At 40.1% G+C, this 12,618-nt stretch overlaps 1 protein-coding gene across 11 annotated transcripts in view; it reads right to left on the reverse strand.

Moving 5' to 3' along the window:
* The window catches only part of LOC127353402 (alpha-1,3-mannosyl-glycoprotein 4-beta-N-acetylglucosaminyltransferase C-like), a 109,901-nt gene that overhangs the window by 33,207 nt on the left and 64,076 nt on the right, over positions 1–12,618 (reverse strand). The window lies entirely within an intron of this gene.

Raw genomic sequence — 12,618 nt, forward strand, 5'->3', positions numbered from 1 at the left:
ATAGTGTGTTGATTGGATTGATTTTTTTCCCCTCCATTTTAAATGCTCAATACGCAGATGTCCTCTGGTGAGCTGCCTGTTTACAAGAATCCTGTTAGGCCTGTAGTCTGCCAACATCATGGAGGGGTTGAATCTTAATACAGCCTGATGCTTGTCTAGCTTCCAATCTGCTACAGATTGCAGGCCTATCCGTGAGAGTAATGAGAGACTGGTTCTGCCACAGAGATTTCCTCAAAGACCTCTGGATTAAGAATTCACAAGAGCCGCTGCCTCTGCAAGAAGGCAACCCCCTTTTCTCTGCAAATCAATTCTAATTTTGCTCTCCATGTCGATATCCTGCTCATTGCTCTCTTTCATTCAGACTTAGTTGCTGTTTCCCATCATCCAGTCTTTTAGCCATGTTTCTTTGGTTAACTTGCTGACAACCTTGATGGTTATTAAGAGGTGGGATGGCATGTGACCATGTTAAGCAAGAGTATCCTTTGTACCAATCTATTCCACAAACATCCTCTCAAACTGCTAATAAGTAGGAATCTGTTTAGTCTTAGCAAGAATGCATTTTGTTAAGTTGTACATTCCCTATCTTATAGACTAGTGAAACGTTTTTGTTCTTAAAGAATGTCCCTCAAGGATTTTGTATACCTGTATCTCATATCTCACGGCATTCAGTAGGTGCATTGCATTTTTGCTCGGCCTTCGCATCAGTTGTCAGGTTACCAATGTCAGTGAGTGAGAGCACGTTATTGCAGCAGAGAAATTGCCTGAGGCAACATATTAAAAAAGGGTCACAGGCTAGCTTTCCCCAGGGCTCCCTGTCAAATTTTGGTTTTGATGTTACAAGTATGTTTCAGGTGAGGGTGAAATGTATGCTGAGAACCTTCTCACCAGAATTAGAAATTAATGTTTCATAATAATTTGTATTAGTATTTTTGGCAAAGATTAGTGAAGTACAGATTCATAGATCAAGAAATTCAATAGATTCATTGATTAGATAAAATTGTTCCAGAACAACTTCTGCATACAACAACTTCAGTCATAAAGAAAAGAGCATCTTCCAACTTTTCAAAATGAAATCATTGCAACACACTTTGCAGCGGTCTACATTTGTTTGTTACGTTTGTTCAGTGGAGATGGAAGACAGCATACACATGAAGTCAAACGTCGGAGGACAGATGTAGCAAAATGAAATAACTAGTTGCATTTAAATATAAACACACTAACCTCAAAAACTGCGAGCTTGACAGTATCAAAGAAATCCTAACTTTCAACAACTCTTAATACTATACCTTGTCCTCTGGCTACCATTTACTTCCCCAAATACAGAAATAAGTAATTGGCGTACCACATTTGTAGGATGAAAGGATGTGGGACACTTTTGGCATTGGTGACATTGGTGCAAAAAGAGCTGTCCAAAGTAGCCCTGAAAAGTGTGGATGTGCCTGCTATCAAATGGCAGAATGTAGCTATCAACTCCATAATCACAAAATTGTCCTCAACAAAGGCAGCCAATGCTTTTTTGTCATTTTCTGTAGGTTATGAGTAGCCGAGTAGAAAATTGCCTGGCACGGGCTCACAGTTACGTGTATCTGCTTCTGTATCACCTCTACCTGATTATTTTGTTTGCTGAAGCCCATTTGTGGGCCTCTGACTCACCAGGTTTCGTAAATTTTTTTGGATGGTAGCTTTTATCACAATAGCACTAATCACTTTTACCCCCTCGTTCTACAGTTATGCAACACTAGAGACATTAAATGACAGGTGGGAAATTTCAAAATGGATGTGAATTATGATTTGGAGCAAAATAGCTGTGGGACTTTAAATTAAGCTAGTGTTGCAATGTATCCTGTATGGGAAAAAATCAAACAACCACTGACATTATGATTACGTTATATTAACTTATTAATAATATCACATCCTTGACCTTTTGTGGTTTGAAGGGCAGCTTCGAGAGAAAATAACCCTTTATAAAGCAGGTCACGTAATAACATCTTAGATAATGCTGGAAATATATCCAAAAGGGGCTTTAACACATTTTCAAACTGACCCAGGCAAAACTGACCCAGGCAAGACGAGACAGTCTGCCCCCCGCAGGTGAGTAAACCAATAACCCATGTCAAAGGATGAGATTTCCTCGACAAGAAGAACAGAACAATGTGCACACACTCAGTCCCACATGCTTTGTCTCAGGAATACCTAATGCACTGCTTTGCTGGAGAGAGGCCAGATAATAAAGCTCAGTCAGGATCAGTGAAGCCGGTCTCTACTGACTCTACCCTCATTGTTGGATGCCTTGCTCCCTGGGAGTCGCTGTACGTTATCAGTGATCATCAAAGGCACTGTCAGGAAAGTGTGGAACTGGGGCTTCCACAGGCTGTCCGAGACGCTAGACACATCCAAATGAGACAGGCTTATTAATTCTTCAAAAGCCACACTGCTTCCTTTTCCCCAAGACTCATTTTGGTACATTTAAGGATGATAAAAGCTCAGCCAGGGAGCTCTCCCGCCTCTTTCTGCTGTCTCTCTTTTTCTTTCTCACACATACATCATACATAATGCAGGCATATGCATTCAAGTTGATCTCAAGAAGATATTACTGCTTGCTTTAAAATAGCTGTCATGTCTCAAAGTCTTTTGTAGTAATGGAAATAAGGACATTTCAGGGACAAATTCAGAGTTAAAAGCACACACAGTGAAACCTGTGGTTTGCAGTGACTGCTTTCTGCATGTAGACGCTGTATCCTTTCCATGGCTGAGCCATTTTCTGCTGTCAGTGGCCAAATAGTGGAGTCAGACAGCTCTCAGTAATAAATGTGTTTGTGATATAACCATATTCCATGAGGATCAGTGCTGGAAAGGTCCCTGTGCACTCAGCAAAACCATTCCCAGAAACATAAAGTTTAAAAGAAAAAACCTTATTGTTTCCTCTGACACGGTTACTATTCAGCTACAAAGTTGACATGTGAAGGAGACAAAGTCGTTAATTCTGCAAAAATGAGGCAGCCATTTCTCCCCAAATAATGTAAGAACCGTTTCACTAAAAGAAAATGGAATCTCAGACAATGAGAGCTGTTTTAATTGGAGGGAAAAGAGGAGGACAAAGCCTTGAAATTCATTACAACTTTTTTTGCATTTTCTCTCTATTGCTGCACATTGGATTATATGTGGAACATCAAAAGCTTTAATTATCTTAATTACTCCTACATTTGCAAGCAGGGAAGCTCCTTGAAACCAAAGGAAAATGCAAGTGTTTCTGTGGCAAAACTAGTCGTTAAAATGCACATAATTTGAATGTTATATGAGAACCTTAATTGGTGAATTCATGGTTATCAAGGGGCCTCCTTCATTACAATTCAAGAGGCTCCTTCGTGGTGGCCATATTTTCACATAATGAATGTGATTCTTTTCCTCCCTCAGTGTAATAAATAATTGCACAGACCTGCTGATCGCCCCCACCCCACCTACACACTCCCCAAACTAATATGGCAAGTTTTTTGTTTACGACTGACAACATGAATATGAAAGAACTCATTTCTGTTCACTTGTGACATTGAAAGTGGGTATATGCTATTTAACCCATCATGCATTCACTTGAAATCCACACTAATAATTCCATATTATTTTTGATTATAGCAATACTTCAACTTTACTAATTGGAATGTCTATTTTTTTCCATTTCCATTAACAATTTGTCCCAAAAAGTCCTATAACATTTAAAAATAAAGCAGAATTGAAGAGGGGACTAAACTAGTACACTAGTACAGGAGTATCCTTCCTTAGCATTCCACAAAATAAGAAACTGAATTAAGTTTGAAAAGAATCACTCTTTTCCGTACAGGCACTGTGCAGGTATTTGGAACAGACTTGGCTTGCCCACCAGTTAGCTCATACCATTTTCATTTGGAATAAAACAAAGGGAAACAGTGACTGATTTTTTTCATTTTTGTTTTGAAGAGTACACTCATGACCCCTGTCTTGCTGATAATAAGACTGTAAAGCTACAAAAACTAGAATATGAAAAGCATTTGAAAATGGCTAGTGTCTAGAGCCTGAAATTATTTAAAGAATAACTTAAGACCAGCAAAGCAGCCAGCATCTTTAATGGGTATGGTTGTGTGTGGTGTGCCCTTTTAACCAAATCCAACATTTTATATCAGAGCAGTAAAGTAAGATATTAAAACACTGGAGGTTAGCAAAAACAAGATTTTCTGTTGGTTGTGTCAGATGATATTGGATGTTTTCAATAGTATAAAGGAGAACCTTGATAGATTCCACTTCTTTCCAGGATTTGTTCAGTGCAGAGAGGGCTGGTCACAACCAGTTGTGTTATTTGTGACATGAAGACATTGCATAATCACTGGATTTTAGAGTATTTTAGAGAACAGAATGCACTTTGCCCCTACAGACTAAGGCATAACTTGCTCAGACTTGGTGAATTTGGGCATTAGTCTGATTATCTTAATAGCAATACGGCTGTAATCCACAGCTAAGGGAGTAAGTTGACCAAAATGTTTTGGTGTGTCTGTTTACATAAAGAGGTGCTGCAGTTCAATCACTACATCATGTTCTTAATATGTGTAGTAGCAAATTCATGCAAATAACCCAAAGAAAGTCAACAAATTCATTGTGCTAAAAATACAGCTGGATATTTTGCATAAGTAGCCAATGCTAAGAGGTCTATGAACAAGGGACAGCCTTAGCGGGTGCCATGCCCTCTTGTCTCAGGAGTGCATGGATAATGTGGTGGGGCTCACCCTGAGGTGCAGGAGATCGCACTACAGGGCCAGCTGACACTTGTGCAGGTCGACTCTTTCGGGCACAAAGCCCACTTGGCTTGTTCAGCAGAGCTAAGCCAGCAGCGACTGCCAGGGGGTTAGAGGTTAGCGTAAGCCGCTCTGGGCCACCACAGCCCACTGACTCTGAACAGCAGGGTCGGCTGTGGGGCTGCAGGACCCCTCTGCTAGGTAAATCACTCGAACAAAAACACATCCACAACTCAAACATGACAAGGAGAGAATAAAACAAAAAGGAAAAGGGTTTCATGAGGATTATGGTTGCCTCCAGCATGGAAAACGGTGGCATTTTATCTAGTCAACACAGCTTAAACATACAAGTACATTTTCAAAAGCCAAATATGGTTGAGTTCTGAATGTGGAAAATGCTGTGGTTTGTCTATCTTTCTGTTTTCTATTCTTCAAGAAGTAATTATTATCATTTTTATGGCAAGACTGTGTGAGCTGTCCATTATTATACACATTTGCAGACACTTAATCAACTGACATCCTATGACTACTGTGGCAGAAACACTGCCAGTATGCATGCCATTTTCATATTTACGCAGTGACTGGAAGAATACATTATAAAATCTAGACCAAACACATGTTTGCCGACATTTTAATGAAGCCCCAGTCGTCAAGAGAGACAGTGCAACTATACCGATACATCTCTTTAGCCCCGAGCATGCTAACAGCAGTGTCAATTTCTTGACTGAGTCCCTCAAGGCTGCTGGCACAGAAGATACTTCAGTTTGAGGAGTGGGGGGGTTAGAGGGTGGAGGGCTCCTCCCTCAACGCCGCCTCTCTGCATGAAAAGATAATTGTCTCCTCCTTACCCAGAGAGATGGGTGTATTTCTATGACCTATACTAGGTACTCTTCCCCTCTCTTGCACAGTCTGCGATGTCACAGTGGTTTGCCATAATTACTTTTGCTGATAGAGGTGAGGGAGGACATTTGCATCAGATGAGGTTCCCAGTGGTTGGGTCTCCCCGCTCGCCATATGTAGCTTTTAATGTCACCGTAATCTCTAAAGGTTAGCGTTGGCAGCACCACTGTATATCTCTACAACTAGCTGAATCAGTGGTTTGGAAATAGGTTTGACATTGAGTTCGAGTAAACGCGAGAACACACACACAGTCACAAAAACATGCACGCACACACAAACATAAAGAAAACACCTTGGAAGAGAGATGTTGTGAGTCTTCACTCAATTGCACTTTTTCTGGTTATACTTGTAACAAGATTGGCAAGGTCAGGTTGTGATTTCTTAACCTCTCTTTAGAAACTTTTTGGGCTGTAGAGATAAACATATACAGTACAGTAAGTACTCCTTACACCTTTTTTTGTCAGAGGGGTTTTTTACCTATTAGTATCTGCTGCCTACTGCTGTAATTTGCCTAAAGATTTTTGTAACCCTGCATATATTTGTTCCCAACAACTCTAAACCTGGCTTATAATTTTTCCATTTATATGCATATTGCAAATATATACAAGAAAACAAAACATTTTTACTTAAAAGGTCCAGTGTGTGACATTCAGGAGGATCTAGTGGCAGAAATGGAATATAATATTCATAGGTAAATTTTCATTTGTGTATAATCAACTAAAAATAAGGGTCATTGTGTTTTTGTTACCTTAGAACGAGCCGTTTTATCTACAGACACCGTGGGTCCGTTGCAATCTGCAACTTTACCGCAAGATGCCACTAAATAACTGGTCCTTTATAATTGATACAATAAGATTTGTAAACTCTGAAGGAAAAGTAATCCCAACTGGATTATGTTTTCTAGTAACATAATGAGGAAATGTTGTTAATTAATGTACCTGGCAAGTCCAAAAATAGTGACACTGAATGTATCAGTAAAATGTTCATTGACATCATAATTTGTTTGTTTTCTGCCAAAATATCTGATTTTGCAATACACTTCCACTTGTAGTGACTACAGCATTTCTAGGTTAGGGAAAGATCGTAGTTTTGGTTTAATACAAGAAAAATCCACAGTCACTTGACACACAACATGTTTATTAAAATGTAACCTAAACCACCATCTTTCCTTAACCGAAGTGCTTTTGTTGCCTACCCCAACCACAGACATGACTCAGGATGTGAACTCTGGACTGTGGAATATTTTACCTGAAAAAGCTACATCCTAGTAGTTTAAATTAAGAATTAGATGTGACCTGTTTTCTGTGACTCTATTGTCCATCTATACCAGTGGCCCCATTACCAGGGTACAAGCTAACATCTGCATATATATCAGTATGCGCAAGAGAATATGTCAGTGCTGTTATTTTAATGTGTTTGTAATGACTAGGTTCACCTGTAGAGTCACCCATGTCTCATCACGCATGCTTCACGTTGCATAAAGGAAGGTTTATGCACTCTTACACATTGTCACTGTCTGTACTACCCTCTCATGTATTTAATAGAAATATTTAAAATCAAGACTCTATTACTGCACCAGAGAAGAAGACAAAGGACACTTTTTTTTTTTAAGGTGCAGCTCAACCATTGTGAACCACTTTCATAAGGTTAACCAAAAAAGTACATGGAGTAAGACAGGCACGATCATGGACAGACTTAAAAGACTCTCACCAGCATTCTATTGTAGATTTGAGTAAAGGCCTAGAACAAGTGAGTACATATTTAATATATAGCCTGATAATTAAATATAATAGTAAATGTAGACACTAGGGATGCACCGATCCACATTTTTTCACTTCCGATCCGATCCCGATACCTGAATTTGGATATCGGGCGATACCGATACTATTCCGATACCAGAGCTCTGTTTTCTTTAATATTATTATTATCATTATTGTTAATTTTATATGTGATAATATGAATAAACTCCTCAACAGGCAAGTATGATGTGTACGTATGTATGCATGTATGTCCCAAAAGGCAACTTGAGGTAAGTATAAGGTCAGAAAAGGAAGTCAGAAAAACAGGAAATCCTTTTAACAGGAAAAATCCCATTCTGAAAACAAATATGCAACTGTAAGGGTTTCAAATTGATTGTCATGTCAATATTTATTAAATTCCCCAAATGTCAAATATTTGAGTCTTGAAATATAAGAAAAGTGCAATAAGTGTAAACATCTTACAGACACACTATCAATAAAACAGTGTGCATCTGAACAGCACAAATCAAGTACACTGGCTCTTGTAGTATCAATAGATCAAGGTTTTAAAATGTCAATTATCTGAAATATAAGAAAAGTGCAATAACTGTAAACATCTAACACACACTCACTCGCACGCGCGCACGCATGCGCACGCACGCACGCACGCACACACACACACACACACACACACACACACACACACACACACACACACACACACTCGGTAATGCCTTTAGCTTTCCTGTTGTCTGCCTGGAGTTTACTTTGTTTTTGGAATGACTCCAGAAGTGATTCCTGACAGCTCGCCTAAAAAATCCTCGTGCTGTTTCGTGTGGTGCTTTTTTAAGTGTTTGATTGCGTTCATAGTGTTGTACGACGCGAGGGCGCTTCCGTGTCTCTGAATTACGGCTTTGCAAACATTGCATTTTGCTGTCTTGCTCTGTGGTGTTTCCAGTGTAAAGTATTTCCACACAGCGGACATGTTGACTAGCCACAATGCTGCTCAATGCTATCCTGCTAGCTGGCTGCAAACTGCGGAATGGATTTCCTGAGCGGGGGCGTGTCTCATAACTCTGTGTCTCATTGAGCCGCGCCTCCGTTCAGGAAATCCATTCCACAGTTTGCAGCCAACTAGCAGACTGGCTGGTAGGAATCACCTGTGGAGTTATTTCAGCAGACAACGTTAAAGCGCAGACATGGCTCATGGATATCGGAAATCTGCGCAGGTTGGATCGGGAAATTCCGATATGTGAATTACACTGGTATCGGTCCCAATACCGATACGGGATCAGATTGGCCCCATCCCTAGTAGACACATAATTGTGCTGATTTGCCCAATTTCACAATGACACATTAACAGCTGCACAAGTGCACAGTGAACCAACATATTCAAACATCATGATTGCATCAGAAGTGGAAAAAGAGAAACTACTTACAAACCTCTGAAGGCTGCAATTTAGACACGTCTTTGGACTGACTAAACAGTTGTACACTGATGCTGCAGAGGTGTACAGTCAAGAAAACCTGCATCTCTGTCTTTGTGCCATCATTTTCATTCCTCCCAATCTCCCACTCTGAGAGAACGATTCTGCCTTCCATAGTCTCTAAATCCCACACCTCCCGGAGCATACGCGTCTGTTCATCACACTTTCTCCATTCTCTTCTTGTTTTTTTGTTTCTGGGATTCTGGTGACATTTTCAAAGTGCCAGATCCTTGCCTTGAGACATTGTGCATGTGCCCACACCTCTCCGCCCCCAAAAATACACACACATACACACACATTCACAGAAAGCAGATACACACACTCCTCGCCTGGAGCCAGGCCCCTCTGTGCTCGTCTACCTCAGAGAAGCTGGAGCTTGGCATAGAGAGGAGGCTCTGGTGGATTCTGTGCTCCGCCTGCCAATGCTACTCTTTTGATCTGCAGCCAGCTGATGACAGATCTACATTAAGCTCATAGTCTTCTCTCTTTCGCTCTGCTTCTCCTCTTCTACTGCCTGACACTGGGGCAAAATGTTACTGTAAGTCCACGAGCATTGGTGGGAATCGACATCCCGTGGGGTCGACACTGTGAGTCTCCTCTCACACCAAAATGAGAGAAATATAGAATGCTGAGTGGGTTTCCAGCTTGCAGAAAAATACCATGTGGGTGTAAGCCAAAGATAGTGCCATAGAAACAATCCAGGGGAAGGATTTACACATCTCTGATGTGTACCTCCAAGTTTTGAAGGAAAAATCCACCTTTTAATATGCTCACATTTGGAGATATTGTTAGATTTTTATGTTATTTAGTGATGTAGAGTTAATTATTTTTGTTGTACCCACTTGCCTTAAGCTTTTTCTCTTGTAGTTGAGAAAAAGTGAGGCAAAAAGTAAAACTGTTCTCTAGTTGTTCAGAGTTTCAGACACTCAACAAGGGACTATGAGGCTGCAGTTGATGCAAAAATTTATGTTTCTACATTGTAGCTGTGATGGATTTCTCTCAGAATGTGGGTGATAAATCTTTTCAGAATCCCTTATCTTCTGGTTCGAAGCGACTGACACCCAGAACCAAATGCTTATGGTTAATGGGAAATTTCCAGGCACAATAAAACACATTATTACAGTGTTTTAGAGTAGATTTTCTTTGAACTGAAAAAAGAAATCCTAAGATTTGGAGGCAATTTTGGTGTGCTGTGATTAGGTCCATAGACAAAGCTGCCAATGGTATTCCAGGCATCCCCCTGGTACAGTTCATTCAAAATTAATTAGAAAATGAAAAGCATTACAGACATAAAGAGATACTGATGAGTCTTCCTGTTCTGTGACTAAATTTTTGACAGAAAAAGAACATGAGACTTGCCAATTCAAGATTCATAAAAAGCTAAGAGGTAACATAATTTCAGATTATGGAAAAACACTGTACTTATCATTCAGAAATCCTCACACAGTATACAAAATCTAAAGTATAGAAATTCAGATTCAGCTTCTGTTCAGGCTGCTTTCTAGTGAGTATCTGGTGTTTAAAACTTCAACAGAAACCACCGTTTACTATCTCAGTCATCATCAGCCGACTAGTTTATGCCGTTGCTTGCAAAGTAGACATGCAGAAGCTGTACTCAACCACACCAGTGTTTTGTATTTTGATGCATACAGCCAACTGATAAGTGCCTGTGAAAAATATCACACTATAACAGAAAGTGAGAGCAATCACATAGGATGCATGGCTAACAGCTGCTGATGAACAAGGAGTGACGGGCGGTGATGGAGCCTCAGCATTAGAAAAACACAGCCAGCTGTTATTTCTAAGGGGGATCATCTGCTTATTACTGCGCTATCCAGCAGGAATAGCTCGCCATTGCATTATTTAGCATGGCAGGTGGCTTTAAGCAAGGTGTGACTTTATGCGGATAGGTGAAAACACTGTATTTTCCGTTTTTTCGCCAGTGATGTTTTCAATAATTTTTTTCCCCAAATGCTGTGATAGTGTATAATTTTAAAGAGGAGGGGGAAACAGTGGGTAGCATTTGGTTGGCGCTCGCTATATTTGTTTTGTTTATCATTACAGTGCTGTCCTTTGATTCAGCTGGGCAATGCTTTTGTGTGGGCTGTAAATTGGCAATCAGCCTGTCACATTACCATTCAAATAGTCACTGTAGAGCTCCTGTGAGGAGGTCATGGCCTGTCTCAGAGGAGGAGAGAACGCTATTATGTTACACCCTTAAAGATCATTTACTGCATATTTGTGGGCTGTGGAAAATATAATAGTGAACACAGACACACACCACGTGATTTTAGCTCTATCTGTATGTTTGATCCATTTCAATGCGGCACGGATGTAGATACTTACTGAAGCTTTCTTTTGCAACAACACCTCAGTCACCTCAAACACTGGAGCAAAGGAGGAGAGAGTGCATCAGAGTGCATAAGACGCAGTGAAAATGACACAGAACAAATGTAAGAGTAAACATAAGAGTCAGGGTGTATGTGGGCCTAAGGAGGGAGAGCGAATGATGGCAGCCTCACACCCTGTGAATATGTGCCTCATACCAAACACACATAACTCAGCCTCTGCATTCAGTGGCTGCACGGTTGTCAGAAACTGGCATATATTATCACCGCATCTATCGTAAAATATCGTGCAAATGTCACCTCAGATGAATGCACACCTTTCTTTCGAGCCTTCTATGATTGTAGTGCTTCACAATTCAACAGTCATGCTTATTTAGGCAAATGTCAAAGTAAAGTGTGGGAAATGACTAATTTGACACCCATCAACTGCTTCCACTGATAGGGTTTACTTTGGCTTTCAGACTCATTGTGTGTATTAAGAAGTGAATTGTTTAATGGAACTAATTTGGGTTTTTTAAATCAAAAATCTTCATATTAATTTTAAAGATGTGGCTCTCAGCTCATCTTCAGTCTATTTCCATGCCTGCAGAAATTGTTTGCACTCCTACTCTCAGTTTCAGGGATGTGGTATCTGTGTTTTCACTGCCTTTTTTGTGACAAGCATGTGTTAATTTTCTGGTGTCATACCTGCACTGTATGCAATGTTCTTTCAAACCCATCTCCTCTTGGCTTCTCTGATTTGAAATCTTAGCACACAGCCTTGCTCTGAGCCATGCTGTCCTGTAGAAGAAACAGCTGTTTGCATGAATCTTTAATGTACGCCCACATTGGCATGCCATTGAAGCAGATGAGAATGTGGAGGATCACCTCGATCCCCGATTTAAGCTGTTTCAAGTCCCAGTTGTTTCAGAATGTCAAACGTCTCATTCACTGGAGTGCACCACTTAAAAATGTTATAGGTTGGAAAAACAAAAACAGCTACAGCAGTGTAGCCAGGTTGCGATGCAGAGTTCCTTCATAAGAATAGATGTATGGGTGAATCGAAAACTAGCTACCAATAAAATATGATCATATCATCACAATATTCCATTAAAAGACAATACAAGATAATTTGGAATAATTGCCAAAAGTGATTTATTTTGTTGCCTCCAGAGCTGCAAAAGTGGCATTGTCTATTACTTCTTCCTTTTACCAACAAGTAAACACTGAAATATGATTTATAATTACATTGACAGAAGGCCATATACAGCTACAGAGCAATCCTCTAATATTGAGGTGATGAATTGACTTCATCTGTGAGCTAACCAATAATCAGAGAGGCTGGCTGAGCAAGTGAAATGCTACAGCATATTGAGAAAGAGTCAGAGAAACACACACGCACACA

Source organism: Dicentrarchus labrax, unplaced genomic scaffold (genome assembly GCF_905237075.1).
Source record: "Dicentrarchus labrax unplaced genomic scaffold, dlabrax2021, whole genome shotgun sequence".
NCBI lineage: Eukaryota > Metazoa > Chordata > Actinopteri > Moronidae > Dicentrarchus > Dicentrarchus labrax.